Source organism: Crotalus tigris, unplaced genomic scaffold (genome assembly GCF_016545835.1).
Source record: "Crotalus tigris isolate CLP2741 ecotype Arizona unplaced genomic scaffold, ASM1654583v1 scf7180000024342.5246164, whole genome shotgun sequence".
In the NCBI taxonomy this organism is placed as follows: Eukaryota; Metazoa; Chordata; class Lepidosauria; order Squamata; family Viperidae; genus Crotalus; species Crotalus tigris.
In genome coordinates this window covers 2422405-2449438 of record NW_024100512.1, presented here as the reverse complement: position 1 = coordinate 2449438, position 27034 = coordinate 2422405, and the positions used below count along the sequence as shown (strand labels likewise).

At 39.7% G+C, this 27034-nt stretch overlaps 1 protein-coding gene and 1 long non-coding RNA gene across 6 annotated transcripts in view; one reads left to right on the top strand and one right to left on the bottom strand.

Moving 5' to 3' along the window:
• The window catches only part of FHIT (fragile histidine triad diadenosine triphosphatase), a 1435547-nt gene that overhangs the window by 920800 nt on the left and 487713 nt on the right, over nt 1-27034 (bottom strand). For 2 of the 5 annotated variants that reach the window (XM_039326594.1, XM_039326591.1), the window contains exon 1: nt 11559-11624. The exons of 1 other annotated variant lie outside the window; for it this stretch is intronic. The gene's annotated coding sequence lies outside the window, so the exon portion shown is untranslated. Of the gene's footprint in view, nt 1-11558; nt 11625-11897; nt 12017-27034 lie in introns of those variants that run through there. 2 more of the 5 variants (XM_039326595.1, XM_039326592.1) reach the window with 2 other exon arrangements.
• Nucleotides 12058-21002, top strand: LOC120300488. Its single transcript, XR_005554673.1, has 2 exons — nt 12058-12192; nt 18097-21002. It is a non-coding gene; the product is annotated as an uncharacterized LOC120300488 (long non-coding RNA).

Below are 27034 nucleotides of genomic sequence, written 5' to 3'. Positions count from 1 at the left end.
TTGAACATGTGTGGACTATAGGTGGCTTAAATGTTAAAAACATCACCACAAAACTAAAAACTAGAGAAAATTAGCAAGTTCAGTCCACAAACACCACAAAAAAGCATAACGTTTGTTGTCCAGGAGTGGAGGCAGGGGGATTCCAATCCTCAAATGACAGTCTAGTCTACAGGTGTCAAACTCGCCGTGCCACATGACATGTCGTGACGTATCACAACTTTTTTTGCATTGCAAGAGCTGGGGTGGGCACAGCCTCCGTATGATGCAACTGGCCCACAGGCCAGCAGTTTCAGACCCCTGGTCTAGTCCACAGGCCTGCGGCAGCAGCAAAAACCACTTGTTTCCTCCCTCCCATTAAATTTCCTAGGGAAAGGAAGATAGAGCAAGTCCTCCTGATGAGACCAAGATAGTAGAAGGGATTCTACTTGAAGCAGATGGTCCTGCAGGTAAACTGGATTCAAGCTACATAGGGCCTTACAGGCAATGACTAGATTCAGATCTAGAAACAAAGAAGAAGCCAATGCATGTTTTCCAGGTCTGATATAATCTTGTTTAAATGTCTCTCTTCCAACAGTAGCCATGTTCCTTAATTTTGCAGTTAACAAGAATAACAGAATAACAGATCTTGGAGGTCTTCTGCTCCAACCACCTGCTCAAGCAGGAGACCCTATACCATTTCAAACAAGTGGCTGTCCAGTCTCTTCTTGAAACCAGCAGTGATGGACCACCCATAACGTCTGGATCCAAGCTGTTGCACAGGAATCTAGGCAAGTGGGCTAGACTGGGCTGGATTGTCCAGTGGGTATTTCCCATCCAAAAGCCTCAAACCCAGAGTTCCCTTCAGGAAGAGCCCAGTTGTGGCTGCAAAGACAGGGCCATAAATGCAAAGGAATGATAAGGCATTGCATGGATGGAATGTGCCACACTAAGGCATTTTTTGCATGCTTCGAGTGGATGCGAAGACGCCAGCGGGGATTAAATGTAAAAATAAAGTAAATGACAGGATGAGCTGCAACGCTGACTGCATGATCATACAGTGGAGTGGTTTGCCCCAGCAAAATTCACCCCTTTCCTTCTCCCTTGAGCTGCACCTGGTAAATTAGGTTGTGCAGACTTCTAGCTTGTCCATGTGAAGCTGTTGCAGCCCCCCAAGATTCCTGTTCCTTCCATTTGCTCATCCCAAAGCCTGAAGGAGCAACAACTGGAGGGCAGTATTTTTCAGTCTTGACAACTTGAAGAAGGGTAGAATTCAGCTCCCAGAATTCCCTAGCCAGCATGCATGGACTTCAAATCCCAGAATTTAGCATGCATGGAATTCAGGTTGACTCTAAAGATGTAGCAGTAACTGATCTGGAAATAATAAGGAGGTGAGTTACTGTTGCCAGCATTTATGCTCCAAATCCAATTCCATCTGTCACATCAAAAGAAACTGGGCAAAATCTCTCCTGACCATAATCTTGACCTGTTAAACAGATAAGGACAATCTCCTTCATATAATATTTGAACTATGTTTACTCCATTAAAGAAAAATTAGAATCTTAATCCATTTTTCCTTGTCTATTCTGCGTTTAGTACTTTTTAACTTGATTATATTACTTGCTGTGACACTACTGCCTTTAGTTAATTTTAATTGCACATTGATTTTATTTGATGATAGAGGCTATATATTTTTGGTTGCAAGCTAATCTAAACTGATACTGGAGAGGACTTATAAATGCTCAAACTTCAAGCAGCTGCCTTTTCCTGAGTGAATGGGGATATAATATAGGTAACTTAATGGGCAGCAGAAGAATTGACCCAGGTCTGCTTTAATGATCTCAAGGAAATGTCTGGTTCCACATTCAAAGAAAGAACAAAAGATGAATGACAAGCTAACTCAAGCATTTGGCATGGAATTATTTTACCCTACTTGTTCTGATGTTAATATTGATTTCCAATATACTGAACAATTCTTTTTTCTCTGTGAAATATTAGGGCAGCTGGAAATATAAGGAAACTGATCACTGAAGAAGATCACAAAAAGTTAACTAACAGCTGAGAGAATAAAGACAGGCAACCCATTGAAATTCTGATTGTGTATTGACTTAGTTAAGATTTGATACTAGTCCTTGATTGGATGTTTGAACAATATTTTTCCCTCTGTTTTTTTTTAAATCTCTGAAACATACACAAGCATAGATTATACTTGCATATCCTGATAAACCATGGTTTGCTTAATCAGTTTATTGAATAAACCAGAATTGGCTGATTTTGCATAGTGTGTTAAGCCATAAACCATTCTTGGCATTAACCACAACCAAGTGAAATGTATTTTACACCTTGGAAACTGTAGGGCAGTGGTTCTCAACCTTTCTAATGCCGTGACCCCATAATACAGTTCCCATGTTGTGGTGACCCCCAAGTGGGTGTGGCCACCAATAAGAGGGAGTAGGACAGCTAGGGAAAAGGGAAAAAAATGGCGGACAGCGTGGTTTGGTGACCCCCGTGAAATGGTCATTTGACCCCAAATGGGGTCCCGATCCACAGGTTGAGAACCACTGCTGTAGGGTGTTAAATTCATCGGAACAGAATCAAAAGGATCTTTTACATAGGGCTGATTTCCCCTTTTTATAAAATTGTAAAGAAAATTGCACTATATCAGGTTCACCTATTTATTCCCTAAATGTATATATACAACACATGTATATGTGTGTGTGGTATGTACATATACATACACACACACACACACACACACACACAATCTATATACATACACACACACACACACACATATATTTTCTTTAGAGAATGAGCCTTAGATTTTCATTTTTAATGTAATAATAATAATAGTAAAGTTGGAAAGGACCTTGGAGGTCATCTAGTCCAACACCCTGCTCAGGCAGGAAACCCTATAACATTTCGGACAAATGGCTGTCCAGTCTCTTCTTAAAAACTTCCAGTGTTGGAGCATTTACCACTTCTGGAGGCAGGTTGTTCCACTGGTTAATTGTTCTCACTGTCAGGAAGTTTCTCCTTTGTTCTAGGTTGTTTCTCTCCTTGATTAGTTTCCACCCATTGCTTCTTGTCCTGCCTTCAGGCGCTTTGGAAAATAGCTTGATTCTCTCTTCTTTGTGGCAGCCCCTGAGATATTGGAATACAGCTATCATGTCCCCCCTCGTCCTTCTCTTCATTAAACTAGACATACTTAATTCCAGCAACCGTTCCTTATATGCTTTAGCCCCCAGTCCCCTAATCATCTTTGTTGCTCTTCTCTGTACTCTTTCTAGAGTCTCAACATCTTTTTTACATAGTGGTGACCAAAACTGGATGCAGTATTCCAAATGTGCCTTACCAACGCATTGTAAAGTGGTATTAATACTTCACGTGATCTTGATTCTATCCTGTTAATGCCGCCTAGCACTGTGTTGGCCTTTTTGGCAGCTGCAGCACACTGCTGGCTCATATTTAGGTGATTGTCTACTAGGACTCCGAGGTCCCTCTCACAGTTACTACTATTGAGCAAGGTGCCACCTATTCTGTACTTGTGCATTTGGTTTTTCTTGCCTAAATGTAGAACCTTGCTTTTTTCACCATTGAAGTTCATTTTGTGAGATAATGCCCAGTGTTCAAATCTGTCCAGATCCTTCTGTATCTTAAGCCTGTTTTCTGGAGTGTTGGCTGTTCCTGCCAGCTTGGTGTCGTCTGCAAATTTGATGAGTTCCCCATCTATCCCTTCGTCCAAATCATTGATGAAGATGTTGAGAGCACTGGGCCAAGAACAGAGTCCTGGGGCACCCCACTACATGCTTCCCTCCATGTAGAAGCGGTTCCATTGAGGACCACTCGCTGAGTACGGCCGGTCAGCCAGCCTCGGATTCATCTGGTGGTGATTCTGTCTACCCCACATTTTTCTATCTTATCAAGTAGTAGGTTGGGATCTACTTTATCAAATGCCTTACTGAAGTCCAAGTAAATTATGTCCACAGCATTCCTCTGATCCACTAATTTTGTCACTTGGTCAAAGAATGCAATAAGATTTGTCTGGCATGACCTATTTTTGACAAACCCATGTTGGCTTTTAGTAATTACTTTGTTTGCCTCTAGGTGTTCGTTGATTCATTGTTTGATTATCTTTTCCAGGATCTTCCCAGGTATTGAGGTCAGGCTGATAGGTCTGTAATTTCCTGGGTCCATTTTTTTCCCTTTTTTGAGGATGGGAACTACATCAGCTCTTTTCCAGTCCTCTGGTAGTTCCCTTGCTGCCAGTGTGTACAGATAAAAAGTTATAATAACAATTATCTTAAACTGTGGCATTTAGTTTCACTTGCCAACAGGCTGCAGCCTTGTTGACAAAAAAAATAAGCAACTTGATTTAGACTAGGATTGGAGGGAAAAATATCCAAGGATTGGCTTAAACACCCAGTATCTGACATTTTAAATCTAAAGTGGAAGAAACTGTGAACTCAGGCAACATCATTCCTCTTTTTTATTAGTTTACATTCCATATTTCTTAGCCACCCATCTCCTTCAGAGATTTTTTTCCCCCATACTTTCGCCTATTTCTCTTTTATCTGGGTTCTTGTTCCCAGCAAATGGGAGTTACATTTTAGCTTTGCTTATTTTTCCCCTGATAAGACCTGCCATGGATTCCTGACCGCCTTCGATCTAACATGCCAACGATATTTCATGTATATATTTATTTAGAGCTGTATTCACACAGGCAGAAATTTTCAATATACAGTTATCCTCTTACATCCTTCCAGTGGTAAGGCCCGGGGGATGGAGTGGGAGAGTGCAATTTTGAATTGCTGAAGTGTTGATTGGTTGGTTGGGATTTTTTATTCATTTCCCTTGTGATAGTTCAAATTAAGCTGAAGAATTCAGTTACTTTTTTCCTGGTGCATATGCTTGAGTATACAGATTAAAAATTCCCATCCCCCATTATTTTTCTTTCCTTTTTCCTTTTTTTTTTTTTTTTTTGCTAAGGGCAGACAGAAAATCCTGCAGTAGAATTTTTTTTTTAAAGAGTCAGAAAGATCAAAGAGAAAACCGTCACACTCGTATGTACAGGGAGAGGCATCCAACCCCTCAGAGAACTGTTTCCTTAAAACACTCGTATGTACAGGGAGAGGCATCCAACCCCTCAGAGAACTGTTTCCTTAAATTTAAACACTAAGTGTAAACACAGGGCCAAAAGCCCCAGTGAAGAGGCTAATTCTCTTCTTCTCGACAAAGAGATGAGTTCAAAGGCAAGGCTGTCAAGGTGGCTTGAATTTCCACTCTCTCTGGCATCACGATGCGAAAGCTTACCTGGCTCCTTGTGAAAAGCAATTTGTTTTAGATTATGGCACAGCGACTATCATTTAAAGCACCAGGGATTGTGATTTAATGCAGAAGAACATCCTCGCCCCCAAATACGGCCTACAAGTTGCAGGCTTCTTCAGGTTCCTTGTCCAGCCCCATTATGATTCAGGGAAAGAGAACTGGCACCAGAGTGATCGGTGCGACATAGTTTCATTAGTCTAGTCTGCAGGCTACACTTAATTGTGTTGAAGATTTGCCTCCTAAAGGCTAGCCACTAATCAGTCTGTCTCTCCGTCCATTTCCCTTCCCTGCAGCCTCAGTCTACTTCACTTTTCCACTGAGGGATTCATCACGGCAGGATGCAGCAGAGAAGACAAAGAGGAAAATGGTGGGAGGGAGTTTAGCAATATTGCAAACCATAGGAAATACATTCCGGAGCTTTTCCAGGAGGGAAGGAATGCAGCAAGTCCTGCTTTTTTTTTTTTAATTAAAAAAAATGTGATTGGTTAAATTGCAGTCTGTCTCCAAGTAGCATGCATTGTACAGGTAGTCCTCGACTTACAGCCATTTGCTTAGTGATCATTCATAGTTACAATGGCACTGAAACAAGTGACTTTTCATACCTACGACCGCTGCAGGATCTCCATGCTCACGGGATCAAAATTCGGACAGTTGGCAAGTGACATGTATTTATGATGGGCTGGATCAAGAAGCCCTCCAAGATCCTTTTCAGCCCTACGATTCTACATGAGCTAGTGCAATTGCTAAACTTAGAAGCAACTAATTATAAAAAAAGAAACAGGTAAAGGATGACATGAAACAAATCCACACTGAAACCTAGGACAAGCTCTGGAAAACAACTAATGTCAATTGTATGAAACAGAATCAGAACTGGAGAGAGTACATAGAGGAATTGAGTTGTATTCTAAAGGAAGTCAAGCATCTCTATCAACTGCTCTGACGGATATTGTATTGCAGACCTATGTGACGCAGTGAAACCCTCTGAAGATTTGCCAAAAAAGTTACCATGCCAGATTAAAAAAGGATTCAGTACTAAATTTAGAATTAAAGGCTCCCTCCACCCTTGAATTTTGGGGAATCCAGTTTATTTGTTGCCTTATTTGTGCTCTTCCTAGGAAAATACCCTCCTTTCTCTCTACTACTCTTGCAAGTCTGCATTTCAGAAAATGCAGGTTGTAATCTATTTCGAGAATCATGCATACGTTCTTGTGGAATGCCAACATTCGGTATTGGCATATCCCAATATCTGGGAAAGTATAATGAGGAGGAGAGGCGAAAAAGAGGATTCCCACCCCCTAAAACTTTATAATTGCTGTGACTTGGAGACTAGGTTCAAGTTATTCTGAAAATTAAATTTATTCATGTATGCAATTGATATCTCACATTTCCATTTTTTAAACAATTCAATTCAGTTAAACCTTTGAAAGTATGTATAAAACTATACATGGCTTAGACTTCTCCAACAAGATAAAGAACTTGTGACCACAGACTACATTTTCCTCATGAGAGCCCAGTGGACTTCTACAACAACCTGGGATCATGCCACAAATATATCATGACAAAATGATCAAATCCTGATTTGTAGTTTTTTTTAATTGTGTTTACAAATAACTCGGGGGGGGGGGTAAAAGTATCCAACATACTTTCCTCCTCCTATTTTCCTTACAACAACAAACCTATGAGGTGATTGGTGATTTGGGCTGTGAGAGAGTGACTGGCCCAAAGTTACCCAGCTGGCTTTCATGCCTAAGGCTGGACTAGAACTCATGGTTTCCTACTTTCTAACCACTGGACTAAACTGCCTCTTTCAAGATACTCTGAGCAGATGGAAAATGCAAAGGCCAAACTGCATTCTTGCAGCACTTCTGGGTTGATAGTACATCAACTGTCAATTTAGTTTGCCAGTTTTATAATTCTGAATTATAAAATGCAAATATTTTAATATTGCTACATATTGATAGCATCTTGCAAAAGATAAGAAAATGTTTTTTGAATCATTCATAATGCTACCAACACATTGATAGAATAACAGGACCTATTTCAGGGCTATCTATCCAATCAACTTAAGATTAAGATACTAAAAAAAAAACCCTTGAAAGTAAATTTGCTTGGAAGAGCTGAGAAAAAAAAAGGAATTTTTGCATAGATGGATTTAAGAGCTGCCATGTCTCCACTAAATTAAATTCCAGTAAATAAGCTTGAATGTCTTGCTTATAAAGTCCCAAATAGTTTTCGAACTATGATATCTGGAATCCTGCTACCTTTCTAAATGAATGCCAAACTTTTAATTCCTATACTGGATTTTGTTTGGTATCTCCCCAGGTACTAGAAGTGTCTGGTAATATGAAACATGTTTTGTATGGCATCTTGATTGTGGCATTTGCTTCTGAATGCTTCTGAATGGGAACAGATTGGCCCCTTCTTGCCTGCTTTCCTCTTTCTAAAGTTTTCAAGATTAGAGAATGTTTTAAATTGAAAACAACATCTGGCAGAAAGAAATAAGAAATAGCAATAATACTTATATACCGCTCCATAGTGCCTTACAGCATTCTCTGGGTGGTTTACAATGTCAGCATATTGCTCCCAACAATCTGGGTCCTCATTTTATCCACCTGGGAAAGATAGAAAGCTGACTAAACCTCAGGATCAAACTCCATGCTGTGGGCAGAGTTTGTTTGCAATACTGCATTCTAAACACTTTGCCACCAGGGCTCATTCATAAATAGTTATACGTATGCATAAAATAGTTCCAAGAAAAATATAAGACATAACATTGTTTCATGAAATAAAACATTCAGGTATAGTATTTAAATATTGATTTTTAAATTTCATAATACATAACATTGTTTCATGAAATAAAACATTCAGATATAGTATGTAAGTAAATATTGATTTTTAAATTTAAAAAAAAACAGATTTAAGCAAACCAGAGTTTTTAATTTATGTAGATAGTATAGTGATGCATTCATTCAAAGTCAAATCAAACTCAAACCAAACATTGTTTGAAAGAACTGTGTAGGACAGGTATTTATTTATTTATGAGACTTATATACCGCTTTAAGTGCAAGCACTCTCTAAGCAGTGTACACCAGTAAGCAATGTATATATATTTTACATTGCCCCCAACAATCTGGGTCCTCAAACTGTATGTCAAACTGCCGGCCCGCGGGCCGGATGCGTCACTCCAAAACCCCGCCCATCCCATTGCCGGCAATGGGGAAAAAGTCACGATACATCGCACGACGTCACATGACGTCGTGAGTTTGACATGCCTAGTGTAGGAAGTCAGTATACACACTCCACAGAGAAGGAAATACTTTGGGGATATTAAAAAAGGCAGAATATTATATTTCCCAGAAGTAATAATAGAAAAATCTTAGATGGAAACCAGCCCCCAGTCTCCCTGCCCCAAACAGATACCAGCTTTTAGAAATGCAGATTCAGTAATCCTTTCAGAAAGAGTGGAGCCAGGAAGCTTGGAGCTGATGGGATTAAAAAGATAAAGACCCAAAAAAATCTACATCCCCCACCCAAAGTTTAAAGACATAATGTTTAGGACATAATAGGGTAGGATTAACTCACCACCATTAGAATATCAAAGGTCAGAGTTCATTGCACAGGAACAACTTCAAACAGGAACAACTCCAAACACAAAACCCCCAAAAGGTATAAAAACCCACCCACTCCCAGCTCCATTTTTGTCAGCTTTCCCAAAACTGCATGCTGTTGCTGTTCCGTTCTTCAATAAACTGAAACTACTTTCCTAAGCAGCCTCCATTTTGTTTATTCCCGGCTTGGACTGGACCCTGAAGATTTTTCTTTCAACAATTTTAATTTATGTAGTTAGTATAGTGATACATTCATTCAAAGTAAAATCAAACATTACTTGAAAGAACTATTTCAAAATTAGCAGGATCATGGCACTTGTATTCATTAAAGCAGCCCATATGATTTTGAGGGAAAAAATCATTGAAGCATCATCATATTTTCTTCAGGCTCATGTTTGGTTTGTAGCACTTCTTCCAAATCATTTTTGAGCATACAACAACCAACATATCCAACAGAAAGTAGCAAGTATGACTGCTTTTCTTTTTCATTCTCAACTAAGTAACAAGGATCTAGTCTAGATTGGACTAGATTGGATTTCTAAGTGCTTTCTAATTTCGGTACATTCCCTGAAATTGGGTAAAGGTGGTTTTAACTTTGGATAGCAACACATAAATCTATTACCCAATCACAACAAAGACATTTAAATTGACTAAGAGTGTTTTACCAATATTGGGTAAAAAGGATTTATAGGTAGTCCTTGACTTACAACCATTCCTTTAGCACTGAAAAAAATATATTTGTAAACAGCTATGCTGCTATGTTGCAGCATCCCCAGGGTCACATGATCCAAATTCAGATGTTTGACCACTGACTCATATTTAGGACAGTTGCAGTGTCCCACGGTCACGTCACCACCTTTTGTGACCTTCTGACAAGCAAAGTCAATGGAGAAGCCAGGTTCACTTAACAACTGTGTTATTAATTTAACAACTGCAGTGATTCATTTAACAACTGTGTTATTAACTGCAGTGATTCACTTAACCACTGTGGCAACAAAGATTGTAAAATGGGAAAAAACTCATTAACAACATAACAACAGCTTAGCAACATAAATTTTGGGCTCAATGGTAGTCGTAAGTCAAAGACTGCCTGTATTGATAAGTAGTTTTGGGTAACAAAGGAAAAGGTTTGTGAAGGACTGCCGTACACTATGTTTTCAGTAATGGCTGGCTCTCTAGTCTTGCCATTTACCAAGGCAGGATGCACTTATTTCGATGGAATTATTTACAAACACACCTTTAAGAACAACACAGCTACATTATCTGTCCCATATCTTTTTAAATGGGGATAGCTTAACATGAGACCCTATAAAGTTCAATTTCATCAGGGGTAGTTTTGCAAAGGCCTCTTTCTAGATTTTTCTATGTAAAGGCTTTCAAGAACATATCTCTGTGTTAGGTTCTCCTGCCTGAGCAGGTGGCTGGACTAGAAGACCTCCAAGGTCTATTCTATTCTATTCTATTCTATTCTATTCTGACAAAGGAGTATATCACCACTTCTAAAAAAAATACACAAAGAAAAAAAAACAACAACATCCAAGACCCTAAACTTCTTTAATTTTATGCTAAGTACCATTTGTGGCTTTTAATTTGCATTTTGCTGAATTTGATTTTTGGGTTTTCTTCATATGCCAAAATTACAAACATATATACAGGGCTTGCCCCTCCAAACAACAAAAAAAAATTCAGCAGATGTTTTCGAAATCAGTATGCAAAACAAAGAATAGAAATGAGCAAAGCAACAGAGTAATACATTCACATCTTTTGATTCAAGAGTTACTTGCTAGGATCCGATGCTGTCTGGTCTCTCCAAAGGAAAAAGCACCTGAAAAAACTCAATTGCCCCATCCCTTCTAAAGGACTCTCACAAGACAAATGTAACAATATGTCAGATCAGATGAGAACAGAAGGGAGAAAAATATGTCAGGACACGCAAAATGTATACGTTAAAACTGCTCTGACCCGTCTTAGGAACTAAACGGTTTGGTTAGAAACCACCATCCTATGTCATTGAGAGAAGATTTGGCATGACTGTTAGCCCAGAAGCATTTCTTCTATCTGAAATACTATTGTCCAGTAGTAGGTTGATTGTATGATTAAAAAAAGATTTGAATGGCATGGGGTGCTTTTCTTTGCTTAAAGTCCAGATTTTTTCATGTAACTTCTATTTTTTTAGATAAACTTTTCAAGTTTAATCACAAAATGAAAGTGCACTTCAAGGTGGACAGTCAGGTATAAATCAGGAAAAGAGCTTTCTTAAAGAAGGGCAGTCGCATTGTTCCTTCTCCCTAGGAATCAGTAGACCCAAGGCATAAAATATTGGCATGATCTTACTGGTGAGAAATAGATCCCCAGAAAGATCCGAGGGCAGAAGGAGAGGGAGGGCATTTCAGAAAATCAAAACAGCAACATCTTCTCTGCAATCAAAGCCCTGTCGGACACGCAATGCGGGTGAAAAAGAGTGGGTCTTGGCTTGCAGGGTTGGGGATAAAACAATAGGGTTGGAAGGGATCTTGGAGGTCTTCTAGTCCAACCCCCTCCCCGTGGCAGGAGATTATATACCATTCCTGACTTTCTTGCCTTTTTTGACACTGCAGATGCCCCTGCGTGGTATAGGGGAAAGAGAAATAATTGCACGCGCTTTACCTGCGCAGGAGAACCCCTAAAATAGAATAACTTGCTTTTTAGGAAGGGAGCAAAGACAAAGATCGCCCCACCCGTTTAGGTTTTGGCTCCGCCCACCTCGCTTCTGGCCTCTCCCGCCGCCTTTTGGTCCTTTGAAAACCCTCACAAGAGTTTCCGGGGCGTTCCAAAAGTGCTTCGCTCTGTCCCCAAGCACGCTGCTTGCATTGCTTTCCGGACATGGCACCCGTTTCTGAAGCAACCGGACGGGAAACCATTTGCTAAACGGGCCGAATAAAGCGGGGAGGAAGCGAGAGCCCGGTCATGCCGGGAGAAACGTCCGAGTGAATTGATCGAGCCTACCTTTACTGTGCTTTTAGCTCCTGGGCTGATGGCCAAGTAAAGGAGCGCAGGGAGGCGCGGTTAACAGCTTTGGTTAGCTACAGGGTAACCGGAAGCCCGTGTTACAACTAGCAAAAAAAAAAAAGAGCTTCTGACGTAACCAAGGAAAAGTTTGTTTCGTATTCTCGCTGCAGCTACGGGACGGATCAAAGAGGCAAAGTCGTTCTGCAGCGCTGCTAAAAAAAGCCGGTGCCCCGCCGAACGCAGCAGCTCCGCGCTCTCTATGGGAGTCACACCCCCCCGCAACATTCAAAAGGTTTCGTTTCTGAATTAACTGGGTTTGTTCTCGGCTTACCTGGGCCCTCAATGCAATGCTTGGGTTTTGTTTGACTTCGGCTTCAAGTCATAGGTGTTTCCCCCCCCCAAAAAAAGATCAGACGCTATAAGGGGTGTCGCTATAATGATTTCTACACATGCTTAGCATGTTTAAATGTGTGTTGTGTATGTGTACACTTTTGAGAACAAGCAACAAAATTTCATTTTTAATGTGTGCCGTTGTGCCCACAGGAAAAAAAATGACAAAGTTTATCTAATCTAATCTTCTATGTTTATGCATAAAGCACTGGGGACCCTGTAACATTCATTCCCACATGCGTTTGTTTGATAGTGAGAAAACAAACTTCATCCATTTTTTTAACCTCTCGCTCCTATTTCAGTCGTAGGTCAGGTGAAATACCCGTCGGTTAAGTTGGCTTGGCTTTTTGAGAAGTTCTTAGAATATAATGTTGGTTTTGCACAAAAGGTCCCTGGTTTTTAGAGAGTGTTTTTATCTTTCAAATACGCCTAAGAGGACAACCAAAGAACATTTATGACCACAGCAAGTCTATTTGGGGAACAAGAAACCTAACTGAGTTACGACACAGTCCACTAAGCACAATGTTCTCTGCAAGAATATATGTTGATCTCTTAATAAAACCCAGTGGCTGAAATCTTTAAACTGCAGATGCCAATGTTAAAGCCAATGAGGTTTATCTGAGATGTGATTATTGCTAATTGAAATCTGGATAGCATATGAAACTCATATGCTTTTAGGACCTTATGCCAGCCCTCAGAGTTCAGTTGAATGTAGCTCATAAATCTTCTTTAAGAAAAGCATATCTGTGTTCAGGAAGTTGCTAATAACAGAAACTTCACAATATGCTTTGTTGTGGGAAGGAAGAAGGATTCTAAGCATCTTTAAGTCTTTCATGTAACTGATCTGAATCTGGAGACTTGTTCATAGTAGCCAGATGTTGACATCTCTCTCTCTCTCTCTCTCTCTCTCTCTCTCTCTCTCTCTCATAAGACTCAGTGTTTAAATCCCAACAATTCCTCAAGAAAAAGAAACCTTAACTAACTCTTCAGTATTTCTTTCCAGCCTTGAGCCTGAAATGTTTTGTGCAATTTTTACAAAACAGTTTTCACAAATCTGAGCAGTGCTGGTTCTTATTATGGGCCCTTATAGGACTCCTATATTTAAGTCTAATCACAAATGATGATTGCAATACTCATAGCTATAAACATTCTTACTAGTTTTATGATTTCTGTGTTTATTAAATCCTATTTTCATTCAATTCTAACTAGTTACCTAGTAAAATGAATGTAAAATCTAGATTTTCAGGTAAATTTACTTATAAGATCAGCCAAGATCTTCACCCCAACAGGCAGCAGCATTACGTTCCATTAGAACAGTGGTGGCGAACCTATGGCACGGGTGCCAGAGGCGGCACTCGGAGCCCTCTCTGTGGGCACACGTGCGTTGCCGCAGCCTTACCTTCCCTGTGACCTCCCTCCTCACCAGCAGTCCCCCTGGAGGAGAGTCGCCCCCAGCATGGCCCACGCAGAGCAAGACTCTGCCATCATGCACAGTTGCTGCGGGGCGTGGGCAGAGGCGTGGCCACCATGGCGCTGCTGGGCGATCTGCAGTGGGCCCTGGAGGCGGTGAGTGGCCCTGTGGGCAGGCAGGGTGGGGCAGGGGATGGAGCAGGGGTGGGGCCAGTTTTTGGGCACTCGGTCTCTAAAAGGTTTGCCATCACTGCATTAGAATATATTCCTTGTTAAAAGTGCACATTAAAAAGGCATGTCTTTTTTTAAAAAAAAAATGTGCATTTAAATGATAATGAATGCTTTGAAACTTTGGTACCAAAAGACACAGTCATATTAAAACAATAAAATATTACATTAGGGAAATTCAGATATAAAAAGTCTATAGTGAGAACATTTGCCCAATCAAGAATGGCATTATGGAAATTGCTTGAGGAATTTACATTAACAGTTATGTACTAAAGGGGAAGTTGTGTTCAAAAGCTCCATATGTTAGGGAAAGTTGTGAATGAAAACAGATGCAGATTTTTCACAGTTTTTTTAAAAAAAAAAACATAACCATAGACTGGAATGTTTCTCTACTGATGTAGATTGTGAAACAGAAAAAAATTGTATCAATTTGCACATGTCTACCTGTTATTGTGAATTTTCCCCCCTCCCAAAATCAAACAATATATCAACCCTTCAGCTTTCTGTTATTACTGTCTCAAGATCCAAAGTAAAAACTGAAGTAAAACCAGAGAATATGAAAGCTGCCATGGATGCAGCTTTCTGCAAGTCCTTTGCCTTAGGCATTCGTCATCAGCCCATTAATTCATTTAGTGCAGTAATGTTAATGGCTCTCCTGGTAGCACTTCTGTAGGGTGTGAAATGAAGCTCTCTCATGGCTGAAGGTAGTGTTTTTGGAATACAAAAAGAGAACAACCGAAAAGAAAAGCTAAGAAGGCCCTTAAGAGTGTTAAAAGATATTCATAATTTTGGTAGTTAACTGGTTGTTCAACTCTAATATCCATTGGTTCATTCTGGACTCCATGAGATTTTCATTGCCTGGGGACAAAAGTCTCTTGACCATTTACAGATAGTCCTCGACTTACAACCACAATTGAGCCCAACATTTCTGTTGCTAAGTGACACCCTTTTTAAGTGAGTTTTGTCCCATTTTACAACTTTTCTTGCCGCACTCGTTAAGTGAGCAACACAGTTGTTAAGTGAATCTGGCTTCCCCATTGATTTTGCTTGTCAGAAGGTCGCAAAAGGTGATCACAAGACCCCTGCAATTGCTGTAAATATGAACCAGTTGCCAGGCATCTGAATTTTGATAACACGATGCTGTGACAGTCATAAGTGTGAAAAATGGTCATAAATTGCTTTTTTTCAGTTCTTGTAACTTTGAACGGTCACTAAATGAATGGTTGTAAATTGAGAACTACCTATACTTTTGATTAATCTCATTGAAAATATCCAGTGTGTATGATCTGAGTTTCTTTAAAAAAATAAAAATAAATCCAATTTCAGATCCTGAATTTTTGTAAAGCACCAAGATTTTTTTAGAGGAAAACATGTGAACACTCTTATAAAATGAGTGCAGAAACAATGGTCCAAACATTAAATATGAGTAACTTCCTAACAGAGAGACAATTTGATGTAGTGGTTAAAGCATCTGTCTAGAAACTGAAAGACTGTGAATTCCAGTCCCACCTTGGGCCCAAAATCAGCAGAGTGACCTTGCGCTGCTCCCCTCTCTCAGCCCTATGTCGAAGTCCAGAGCAAACCACTTCTGAAAAACTTGCCAAGAAAACTGCCAAAAAGTTGCCAAAAGTCAAAAACTGACTTGAAGGCGCACGCACACATGCACACAACTTCATAACAAGTATTAAGCAATGAAAAAGTTGTCCCAAAGATGCTTTTTCACAAGGCAGCTGCACTTTCTTGTTTTTCTTTGAAGACGTTTCGCTTCTCATCCAAGAAACTTCTTCAGCTCTGACTGGATGGTGGGGAATGGTCACCATCCAGTCAGAGCTGAAGAAGCTTATTGGATGAGAAGTGAAACGTCTTCAAAGACAAACAAGAAAGTCCAGTTGCCTCGTGAAAAAGCATCTTTGGGATAGCTATGACCTGGATGACTGAGAATCTCCACAGACAATGAAAAAGTCAAATTTAAGGTAGGGTTTAGCCAAAGTATGAGTACAATTAATTTACATTAATTTTGTAAATCTATATTTTTGTCCAGAAATCTATTTTGCCATCCTGTTATTTATAAAAGTGCTCTTAAGATTCACTTTTGTGGAAAACTAATTGTTGGTACAAGAAATGCTTCAAATCCATTTGGACATTTGGTATCAGATGTGGAAGAAAAAGCCTTGCAGGGTTTGCCATAAGTCCTTCTTTTTCTCTTCAAGTTTTCTGTCCAAGGAAATCCACCCTTGGCACTTCAACTCCCAGAGTTCCTCAGCCAGCCAATCTGGGAGTTGAAGTCCACAGGTCTTAAAGGTGCCAAGGGTGGACACCCCTGCTTTAGTCCAACTGGAGACTGAAGACTCCGCCATTTTAAAAAAAAGGACAGATGGTAGAAGCAGTGGCAAAGAGGCAACAAATTAGCATTTCTGGATGCAGCTTGAAGTCCAGGAAGACTCTGGAACCAGTCAGAAGGACCAGCTATTGAGAAAAGGATGAATGGCAGCAGAACAAAAGTGATAGCAACCATTGGAATGTCCCTTCCCTGAACAAGAGTCTCAAGTCTCAAGATGAAGCCTCTGAAAGAACCCTACAAAGCCTCAGCATAACCAGGACAAACAGACTGAAGGGTAGCTCAGCCTGGGAAAACAGAATTACAGCCGGGAGGGGAGACATCCAATGCTGCCTATGATTCAGGAGCTAGTAAATAGCCATCAAAAACAGCCCTTGATAGCTTCCCAGAGGGTCAAGCTATTGAAAGGTGGCTAAGCACCTCATCATTAACAGAGGTGGTGATAATTAAAAAACTGTCAAACTAAAAAAAATATCCATAAAATCTGGAAGATTTATATAAGGGAAGCCTAGAAATATATACAGAAGCAATGCTCGAGTAAAACACAGAAGATGCCAGAATAAAGCGTAGAGAAATAAAGCAGAAATACGTAACTACAGACATTTAAAAAATGTCATAATAGAAAAAATATAGAGAAGTAGGCTAGACATATGTGGAAATAAAAAATATATATCTAGAAATGGGAGATAGGTATCAAAGTGATAGTCATAAGTCATAGAAATACAAAGAAACAAAATCCTAAATTGTGTAGAACAAGAGATACTTGTTTTCTTATAAAATATTCTCCCTTAAACTAAAGGAAGATAAAATTCTCTCTCACACACACACACACACACAAACACACACACACACAGAGAGAGAGAGAGAGAGAGAATGAAGAGAGATTCTTCCTTGCTTTTCTAACTTATTTTCCAATCTGGTACTCTAGTGATGTAGTGATGACTATCCTGGCTAGGAATTATTACATTTGGCCACAGGAAAGTGATTGCAAATCTTGCACAATGCCTATAGCTGTAATGGCAACCAAATTGATATGGTTTTAAAAAAGGCCTGGACAAATTAATGGAGGGTCAAGCTATCGGAAACTACTAATTTGATAGCCAGCTCCTGAATCATTGGCAGCATGCTTAAATCCTGTTTCATGGAAGTGACAATGCAAGTGACACTCATGTAGGCTTATGAGTTTCTCAAATGCATCCAGTATGGCACAGAATGCAGAACAAGGCCTGTTCTGGTCTCTGAGCTCTTTCAGTGTTATGATTCACATATTTAATTATCCCACTGGCTTGGTGCAATGTATGAAACCAGACATTCTCTTTTTTTAATTCTCTTGAGGTAAAAGGGAAACGAGAGATGGCTGAAACAGAACAATTTACTTCTAATTTGTTCAAACTGTTGCCATGAATCGAATTTAGGAAACCACAGTGAGAGATGAATGCCATCACGACCAAAGTACCAAATGCAGAGAGGAAAGGTCTGCCATTAAAGAGCTAGAACAAAGGAAAGTAAATCTTTTTGTTGAAAACTGTGTAACTGCCTTATAGCTCTTGTCCTTGCTAGACAATTGAGCTCATTTAACTTCCTTAGAAATCAGAAAATATTGTAATTAGACAAAAGCTACATAAGACCAGCTAACTAAGGCTTTGTACTGAGGGGCCAGGCTGTGGATGTGAAGAACGTCAAGCGACTTTTGTCAAGATGCAGCGAATCTAATCACCATCACACAATAGCGATGACAGAAGCTAAACAATTGTGCAGAGGGTTTTTCCTCCCTTATCTGAAACAATATGAAATAATGAGCTGTAATCTGATCTGTATTTTCTGTTGCAGGGCAGGTGGATAGTCAGACCGTGAATCCATTTTCTCTTGGCCATTTCATTGAGTCAGGGATGGAAACTAAGTGAGAAGTTGCTGAGTCTGTAAAATTAACAAACTTCTTCCATACAGTCCTTGAACTTCTGCAGAGAACGCTGACAGAATTGACCCACAACAGACTTTCAAAGTAAGCCTTTGAACATCCAGTTCCTTTCAAAATCCAGAACCCTATTTTCACAGGTAAGAATCATACTATTGTCAAGCTATAAAAATTGCTTGCATTAGGACTGCCATGCTGCTTCTAACTTGCCTGCAGCTGCAAGGGGGGAGGAAAAGATTTGCAATGCACAGGTGGATTCTATCCAGATGGGAACCAAGGTCACCAAAGAAATGTTGTGGCAAACAGCATAACAACTGTGATGATCTAAACTGTGAGAGAGGGGAGGGAAAGTTTTACTCTTTCCCCCACCATATTGCCAGAGGTGGTTTTCAACTCTTCAGGGCCGGTATGTGATACCTAATAAAGTTATACATTAGAAATCTAGATGACTCTGGTATATTTACTTCATTGAGATCCTTAGCTGGAACCCTAACAACTGTCTTATTATGAATATATTGCACCTACAATATGCTATCATATGATAGACCAAATGAGAACCAGTTTATTGTAATGACTAAAGTACCACATAAACCCTTCCACAAATTTTGTGCAGTTACATTTGCAATTTGAAATAGATGCTGAAAGGAGATTATAGTAAAGAAAATGGTCAAATGACTCTGAAAAGAACTAATTTACTCTTTTTTTTTACTCTGAGAAACACCTATTCTGAGGTGCTCTTGCCCAAACTGGGTGACAACAGAAGGAACTCAAAAAAGTCAAGAAGACACTGATCATCTGATTGAAACATTGCCGCACAATGTAGTCACCATCACCTTCCTGACCTTGTTTCACTACCTCTATGGATGTTTCTGCAATCTAGGAGAGCAGGTGGACCCTCCTTGGTAGGAAGAACCATGAGAAGAATGGAAATTTTTCCCAAAGTAACAAATCCACCCATTTAGAGGGCACCAAGTTGAGAAAATGTGACTTTGGAATAATATCGCAATTGAAAAAATTGACTTTTTTACAGTTGCTACTTTTTGTCAGCCCCCAACCAGCAATTGGCTCTTCTGATCATCTACAGAAGAAGAAACCACCCACCTGTGTTCATACTGGGATGCGGTTCTTCAAATTGGTTAAAATGGCTATAGAATTTGTAAGCATCTTTTCAGGTACTTAACCATTTCAAAGGAGAGATTTGTTTAGCTATGAATGGTTCTATCTCTATCCCATCTTACCATCAGGTCAAAGTAGCACTCCATATTCCCTGTCTTCTCACAATGGCTCTACAAAGTTAATTGGAAACATCATAATTGGGTCGTGGCTGGGGAAAGTGGACAATTGAATACAGATCCCGATAGCTGTAGCCTGATACGGGAGGCAACCTGAGGCCTGTGGCTACATGTAACCCTTAGCTTTCTTTTTCTTTCTTTTTCTTTTGCAGATCACAAAGCCCCTTCCAACCACAATGGCCAAAACAAAACAAAAAAAGCAGTGTGGTTTCCCATCATTTTAAAATAACACATGAAATGTGAAGTGTGAGTCTTACAAAAGGATTAACAATGGACCTCTTTGAGCCTTCAGGTAGCAGAAATGCTCATCATGTTAGCAACCAGGCCTAATATTTTTTTAGGGGTTCTTGGATGTTTAATTATAATAGTATATTTACTTGGAATGTAGCTGGTTTAGATAGTCCTTAACATACTACCACAGTGGAGCCCCAAATTTCCAAGGCAGTTGTTAAGGGCCCCGTTTTATGACCTTTTTGCCATGATTGTTAAGCAAATCACTACGGTTAATTGAAATGTGGTTGTTAAGTGCATCTTGCTTTCCCCATTGACTTTGCTTATCACAAGCTCCCTAGGAATGTTGTAGACGGCAATCCCAGAACCCCAGGATTCTGCAGCCATCATAAACACCTGCCGATCGCAAAGCACACAAAGTTTGATCACATGACTTATGATCACGTGTCATAAGTCACTTTTTACAGTAACTTTGAATGGTCATTAAGCAAGTGCTTGTAAGTTGAGGATTACCTGCATATTGTGGGAAATATTAACGGAAGATAGTTTACCTAACAGACTGATATGCTCAGCACTCGGGCTGCCTGAATATATTTAAGGACCTGTAGTTGAAGTCTAAATAAAATGCAGTGAGGAACTCAAGAGATTCCTGGCCCAGACAGTTGCATGTGGGCAATGAGCATACCTCCATGGCTCTATTACTCTGTCACTATAGCCCAGCGTGCCTGGCTGAGGAATTCTGGGAGTTGAAGTCCACAAGTCATAAAAGGGCCAAGTTTGAAGACCCCTGCTATAGCCCACAATCTCCTGAAAAATGTTATGTGCCTATTGTTGGTCACCAAAAGTATGTCTATCCCTGTTCAATTTTAACATAGTGTTTGATTCAGCTAGCACAAACCTCACTGGGGTCATTTCAGTTAAGGAAAGTCCTCAGAATGCCTTAGACAAGTGAGACAGTCGATTAAGTAGACCTCTATTTACTCTTTGGTCGCAGGGGGCTCTTTGATCATCTTGACTGCCATTCCCAGTCTCCTAACATCACTTGCCATCACTTTCCTTTCATAAACCAGACTTAAGCACAGATAATGCCATTCATTAGGAGCACCAGGCAGACATGGTGGAGCCCATTTGCAATCATTTTTTTGCTGTTGATGCCTGAGGTTCTTGTTGTAAATTATATATTATTATTATTTTTTTTTAAAAAAAGTGAGGTCTGGATGAACTCATCAATGCTCATTAGTAGCATTACATTGCAGGATGCTATTTGAAAAGCTATTAAACTCGATTGGTAAGACTGATTGTTTGTGCTGTTTTATTTCCTTTTTGTTGTTATTGTTGGCGTAAGTGTCAAATTAAAGATATACCCATAGCTTAGCACTATGCATATTCATTGTAAAGTAAGTCCTCACTGTGTTCCATCAAGCTTTATTCTCAGGGAAGCGTGCTTAAAACTTCAACCTAATTATTATAACTTTTTCTAGCTCTGCAGCCCTGAACTTTATTTATTCAATTTATATCCTGGCACAGGCTTTAGGGAGCCTCAGAATATTTAAAAGTCTCCTGGTAGTTAGTTCCCCCTTGGGAAAACAACAAATAACATCTAGAGGAATGCATATCAATAAATAAAAGGTTTTCAAGCAGTGGTCCGTGTAATCTGATCATTGTTCTTTACAAGGTGACAGAGAAGTTAAAGAGTGTTGGTATGACAGAATAACTTTGAACTGGACACTCTTGTTCAGCCCATTCTATGGCCTGCAATGGCTGTTACTGAGGTAAAATGAAAGGAGATCCTCATTTAAATTGCCTTGAACTCTGGAAGGAAATTTGAGGGATATACAGGTAGTTCTTGACTTATAACTATAATTGTGCCCAAAATTTCCATTGCCAAGATAAAAACAATTGTTAAGTGAGTTGTGCCCCATTTTATGACCTTATTGCCACAGTTAAGCAAATCATAAATGAATCATGCAGTTACCAAGCAAACCTGGCTTCCCCCAAGTTTTGATCACATGATTATGGGGATGCTACAACAATTGTAAGGTGAAAACTAATAGTCTCTTTTTTCAAGCTTCTGGAGCCTGGATCCATGGTCGCGGAGCGATTTTGCGCCCCCCCCCCAGCAGCCCGATCCAAGCTCTGGAGGCCTGGAAAAGACCTCCGGAGTCCAGATCTGTGGCCATGGAACAATTTTGTGGCCCCCCAGTGGCCCGATCTGGGCTCTAGAGGCCTTTCCAAGCCTCCAGAGCCCGGATCCATCGCCGCAAAGCGATTTTGTGGACCCCCTGCAGCCTGATCCGGACTCCAGAGGCCTGGAAAAGACCTCTGCCACTCAGGTCTATGGTGGCGGAGTGATTTTGCGGTTCTTGCTGCCGCTCCGATCTGAGGCCAGGGGACGCGTCCACAGCCCCTCCACGACCCGATCCAGGCTCCGGAGGCCTGGAAAAGACCTCTGCCCCCTGGATCTATGGCCACAGAGTGATTTTGCGGTCCCCCTGCGACCCAGTCCGGGCTCCAGAGGCCTTTTCCAGGGGGGTCCATAAAATTGCTCTGCAAACACACCTTTACTCGCACTGCCAGCTTAGAAGGAACCGGTTCTTCCATTCAAAAAAATGTGCCAGAACGCTGTTCCGTACATTCTATGACAAAAAAAGCCCTGCATATACACACACACAATTCACTCACACACAAATTGCTCAATTGCACAGCAAGGACTATTGATAGAAATCTGGAGCCAGCTAATATCACTCTATGCATTCTTACTCTAGGTAAGTGTTCATAAGTATGCAGAGATTATTGTGCTGAACGTGATACTGCTGGGAAAATAGTCTTGAAAGTATTTAAAACAAAAGCAGTTAACAAAAAGCATGCTTCCTCTGTAATATTTATTTATTTATTAACCAACATCATACCCTATCACAGTCAAAAGACTCTAGACAGCTCTTATTATGACCCGATTCACTGGTAAACTTGCTTAGTGTTTCTAGCCCTGCTAAACCAGTGTGCCAGTCTCATCCTCTTTATTGATTACTTTATTAAGAAAATTTATATGGCCACCTAACTCATTCACAGTGACTCTGGGCAGCTTATAGAAATAAAATCCCAAACACAAAACCTACTGAACCTTCTCCCTGGTGAGAACAGTCAAACAAACCACTTGTTGGGCTCTGCATCCCTCGGGGGTCTCCAGGCTCACTGACAACATACCATTTCTTCAGGATTTTTCAAAAGAATATCAAAGTGGAGGCCAATCTTATCTCCAGAGGGATGATCTTCCTCCTCTTATTTTCTTTCACATGGAGAGGTTCTCTATCCAAAGAAGTTTGAAAGAATATCAAAATGGATGTGTGCATATGGATGATTATCCATATCCCCACCCCAAAGTACAAGTGTTCACTACAGCGATGGTTCTCAGCCACCCATGTATTCATCCCCATGACAGACAAAAGAGAGAAGAGCAAAGAAGATTGAGTTGCTCTTCAATTTAGTGTGCTAAGGCAAATGGAATACCTTGGCAGACTTTTTCTTGATATTCTCTATAATATCTGTAAGGTTTAGGCTATTAAGCAAAAAACAAAATAAATTATTGGCCTCCCAAGTTCCTTTTCATAATTTGGGAAATAGTTTACAATAAGTTTATAGTTTTTATGTCTCTAAAAATACCATAACTAAGATGAGAAACAGATAGACAGACAGAGACAGGTAGATAGACAGTCCTGATAAATGAGGTACTACAGTACAGTTAGGAAAATGGAAGGGAGGAGAAAAAAAGATTTGAAACTGACAGATTTATGAAAATTCTTGGAAAAATTATGAATTAGAATAAATATATATATTGGGCATACAATTAGTAGAAACTTGAGCAATAGAGCAACTTTACAATTTTGTTTAGTCCTTTCCTAAACAAATCTATAAGCATGTTTTTCTAAATTTTATGATGCAGTTTTTGGTTCAAAATTAAGTATAATGCATATAACAGTTATATAAGATGGCAATACATAGTTTAAAGTATATGTTATGAGAGAGACCATTTGTAAATCTGGATTTTATACAAAAATACCAGGACTGATTAAAAATCTTTCCTATTTTTTTCAGAGGTCTCAAATTGAAAACCTAAGGGAAAAAAAGTTCTCAGTTTGTTGGAAGAATTTTTTACTAAAATTGGAGAAAGAGTTTGCATTTTAAGCAAAAAATTGAAGTCTCTCCCCCCCCCATTTTGGAACTGTTTCTGTTTTTATTTTTTTATTTGCAGTAATCACAGTTCAGCTGCAAATCCACTTGAAAGTCTCTCAACAATTCTGGATATATTGTGTGGTACCAGTATACTTCCTTAGAAGGAAGAATCATTGAGTTCACCTTGTTCCTAGGTAATTGGATATAAGATTATAATTTTATGCACCCAATGTACTCTTCAAGAAAAGAAATGCCACATTCATAACATGATGATAAGATTATGTCCTGTACCTTATAAGCCCTTTTAAATTTATTAATCTTGATGTAAAGCTTTATCAACTTTATAGCTTGTGAATCTAAGTATATATTTACCAAATTCAATAAATCAAGACTGTATTTTTATAAAAAATACTATTACACATTTAATAAAGTAAAATTACTGCGGGTAATGCGTAATAATAGTAGTTATCCTACTAAGTGTTTTCTGCCATCCTCTAGCTTTAGCTTTGATATCTTTTTCATAATATATTATTCCCACCAGGACTCAAAAGAAGAGAAAATGTTATATATTACTCTTATTTTTTTTCCTGGCATATCAGATTTTTAAAAAGGGTAATTTTTGTTATTGAAAATTGCATATCCAGTCTTCCTATTTTCTTTGTAATAAAACTCACTTCCAATTTAGCAAGGGATGAGTAGCCTACAATAAAGAGGAAGTATTGTTTAGATCTGGAATCTGAAATGATTGATGTACAAATGGATAACCAAATGTACCATAATAATAGATACTTGAGTGATAAAAAAATGAAGGATAATGACATTAGTATTTTTTTGCTGACTAGTGATTACATCAAAAACAAAACCAGCATCAAAAGTGTCAAAAGATTTACTACCTGTTGCAAAAAAAGAGAGAGAGCCTTGGTTCCTATTGTTACTGTACTCTTACTTTAAAAAATGATCTATCCATATAAGACCTCATTGTTTCTAATTTGTTTCCTTGTTTGAGTGATTATGTAAAGGGCATTCTTTAAAGCAGTAAAAAATATGTTTGCTTTCTAAAAGAATATTACTATTTCCTCTATATTAGTTTCACCTTTTCCTTTTCCTCTCTGTATAGGAAGAGGGCTCTGGGCTTTTTAAAGAGACCCCAACACAAAGGAAAAGAGAAGGAATTAAATGGAGATGCCAGGCCTAATCTGGCATGAAACAATCCAGCCCAAGACCAGTTCTTTATTTGCTTATATAGACAGAATCTTGCCAAACTAAACCTTTTCTACTCTCTACTCTCACTCTAAGGCAGAGGTCCCCAATCTTTTGGGCACCAGGAACCAGTTCTGTGGAGAGAGGTTTTTCCGTAGACCGGAGGGTGCATGATTTTGTGTGTGTGTCTTGCAGATGGGGCTTTGCTTGTTTGTGGGGCCCAGTTGCTGGCATATTGCGGCTCAGTACTGGTCCATGACTGGGAGTTGGGGACCTCTGCTCTAAGGGAGATTCTAGGAAGTGGCTATCCTCAATCTCTTTCCACAATCCAGCTCCAGACAGTGCTGTCTCTTGTCTCAATCACCCCTCTTCTTTGAATGTGCTCCCTCCTTCCTGGGAATCTGCTGTGCTACTGTAGTCCATCATATCATCTCACTTTTCATAGACACATTCCATCACGCCAGGCTAGGAAATAATCTTGGATGCTTTCTTTTTGGTTCAGTGGTTCCTCCTCCCAGCAGAAGGAGCAGAAGCTACCTTTTACTCATACCTGATTAGTTCAGAACCTATTCTGAGAGGCCAAGCAGTTCTTGCTTAGTGATACAAATTCTAGAGCAGAGGTCCCCAACCTTTTGGGCACCAGGGACCGATTCCATGGAAAAAGTTTTTTCCATGCACAAGAGGGGGCGTGGTTTTGTGTGCTGCCTGCATCCCACAGATGGGGCTTTGCTTGTTTGTGTGGACTGGTTTGTGGAATGCCACGGCCCGGTACTGGTCCACGGATGAAGGGTTGGGGACCCCTGTTCTAGAGCATAGATTGTAGATATGCATAGTAGACAGGATAGAAGAGAGCATAAGGCAATTTTCTCTTTCTTGAATTACACCAGATGTGCAGCCTTCAGCTCCTGGAATGTTTTTGCAATGCCATATAGGCTGAGAAATTCTGGAACTGATTCAGTCCAGAGGATCTTCAAGTTAGTTTATGGAGTAGCATGTTAGAAGCTAGGTTAGTGTCCCATCTTTAAATGGCCTGAGCATTTGCAGGAGAAAGGAAATTTATCCAGGAGGATTAAGATTCTATATGAATTCAAAGACAAGAGGAGGCTGAATTTGCTTCCATGTTTGCAAGAAGTTATGTGGCTTGAACTATCATCATACCACCATCTCTGACAACTTCCTTTGCTTAGTGAGAATAGGATGTCAAAGAGAATAAGACTTCTATGTAGTTATTCTTTAGTCTGAAGAGGTCTGTTCCTTCGGTTTTTTAAATTTGTCCAAATTTCTAACCAGTATTCGTGTTTTGTCTGTTAACGCCTTGTCACCATTTCACTAAAGTAGTGATGGCAGCAGAAATTTAAAGTTACTCTACGGATGGAACTTCCTTTGGGTCCACTTTTACAATAAATTCAGCTTCAGTGCTTTGTTTCTTTGCATGGTTCATTTCATTTTGGCACGTGGAAGGCTTCCTGATTCAACTCTTCTCTTTCGTTAATGATTTGTAAACTCGCCTCCATAAAAACATGGAGATGCAAAAACTCTCAGCATCAATTTCTTTGAGAATTCCAGGGTTGAAAAGTTTTCCCTTGGTTGGCTGTCTTTCAAACCTCTTTCACGAAGAGAGTTGGACATTTGTGGCCTTCCAGATGTTCCTGAGTTAGAATTCCCAGCAACTCTCATCATTGCTAATGCCACATTAGCCTACTGGGAGTTGTGGGCTAAACATTAGAAATAAATCTGGGAAAAAAAACTGTTTAGCAATAGAAATGACTGTTTCAGGAGCCCGCTGAATTTCCTTCCCTGGAGGTATTAAAATGTTGGCTAGACAATTAAGTAGTAAAAACTCTGTTGAAGCAGCCTGCATTTAGATCTTGTATTTAGAAGGGATCTCACTAAATCTCCTTTAAACTCTGATCTTCAGAGGCAAGTGGTATTTAAACTGCTATGGTCCCAATCATATTCC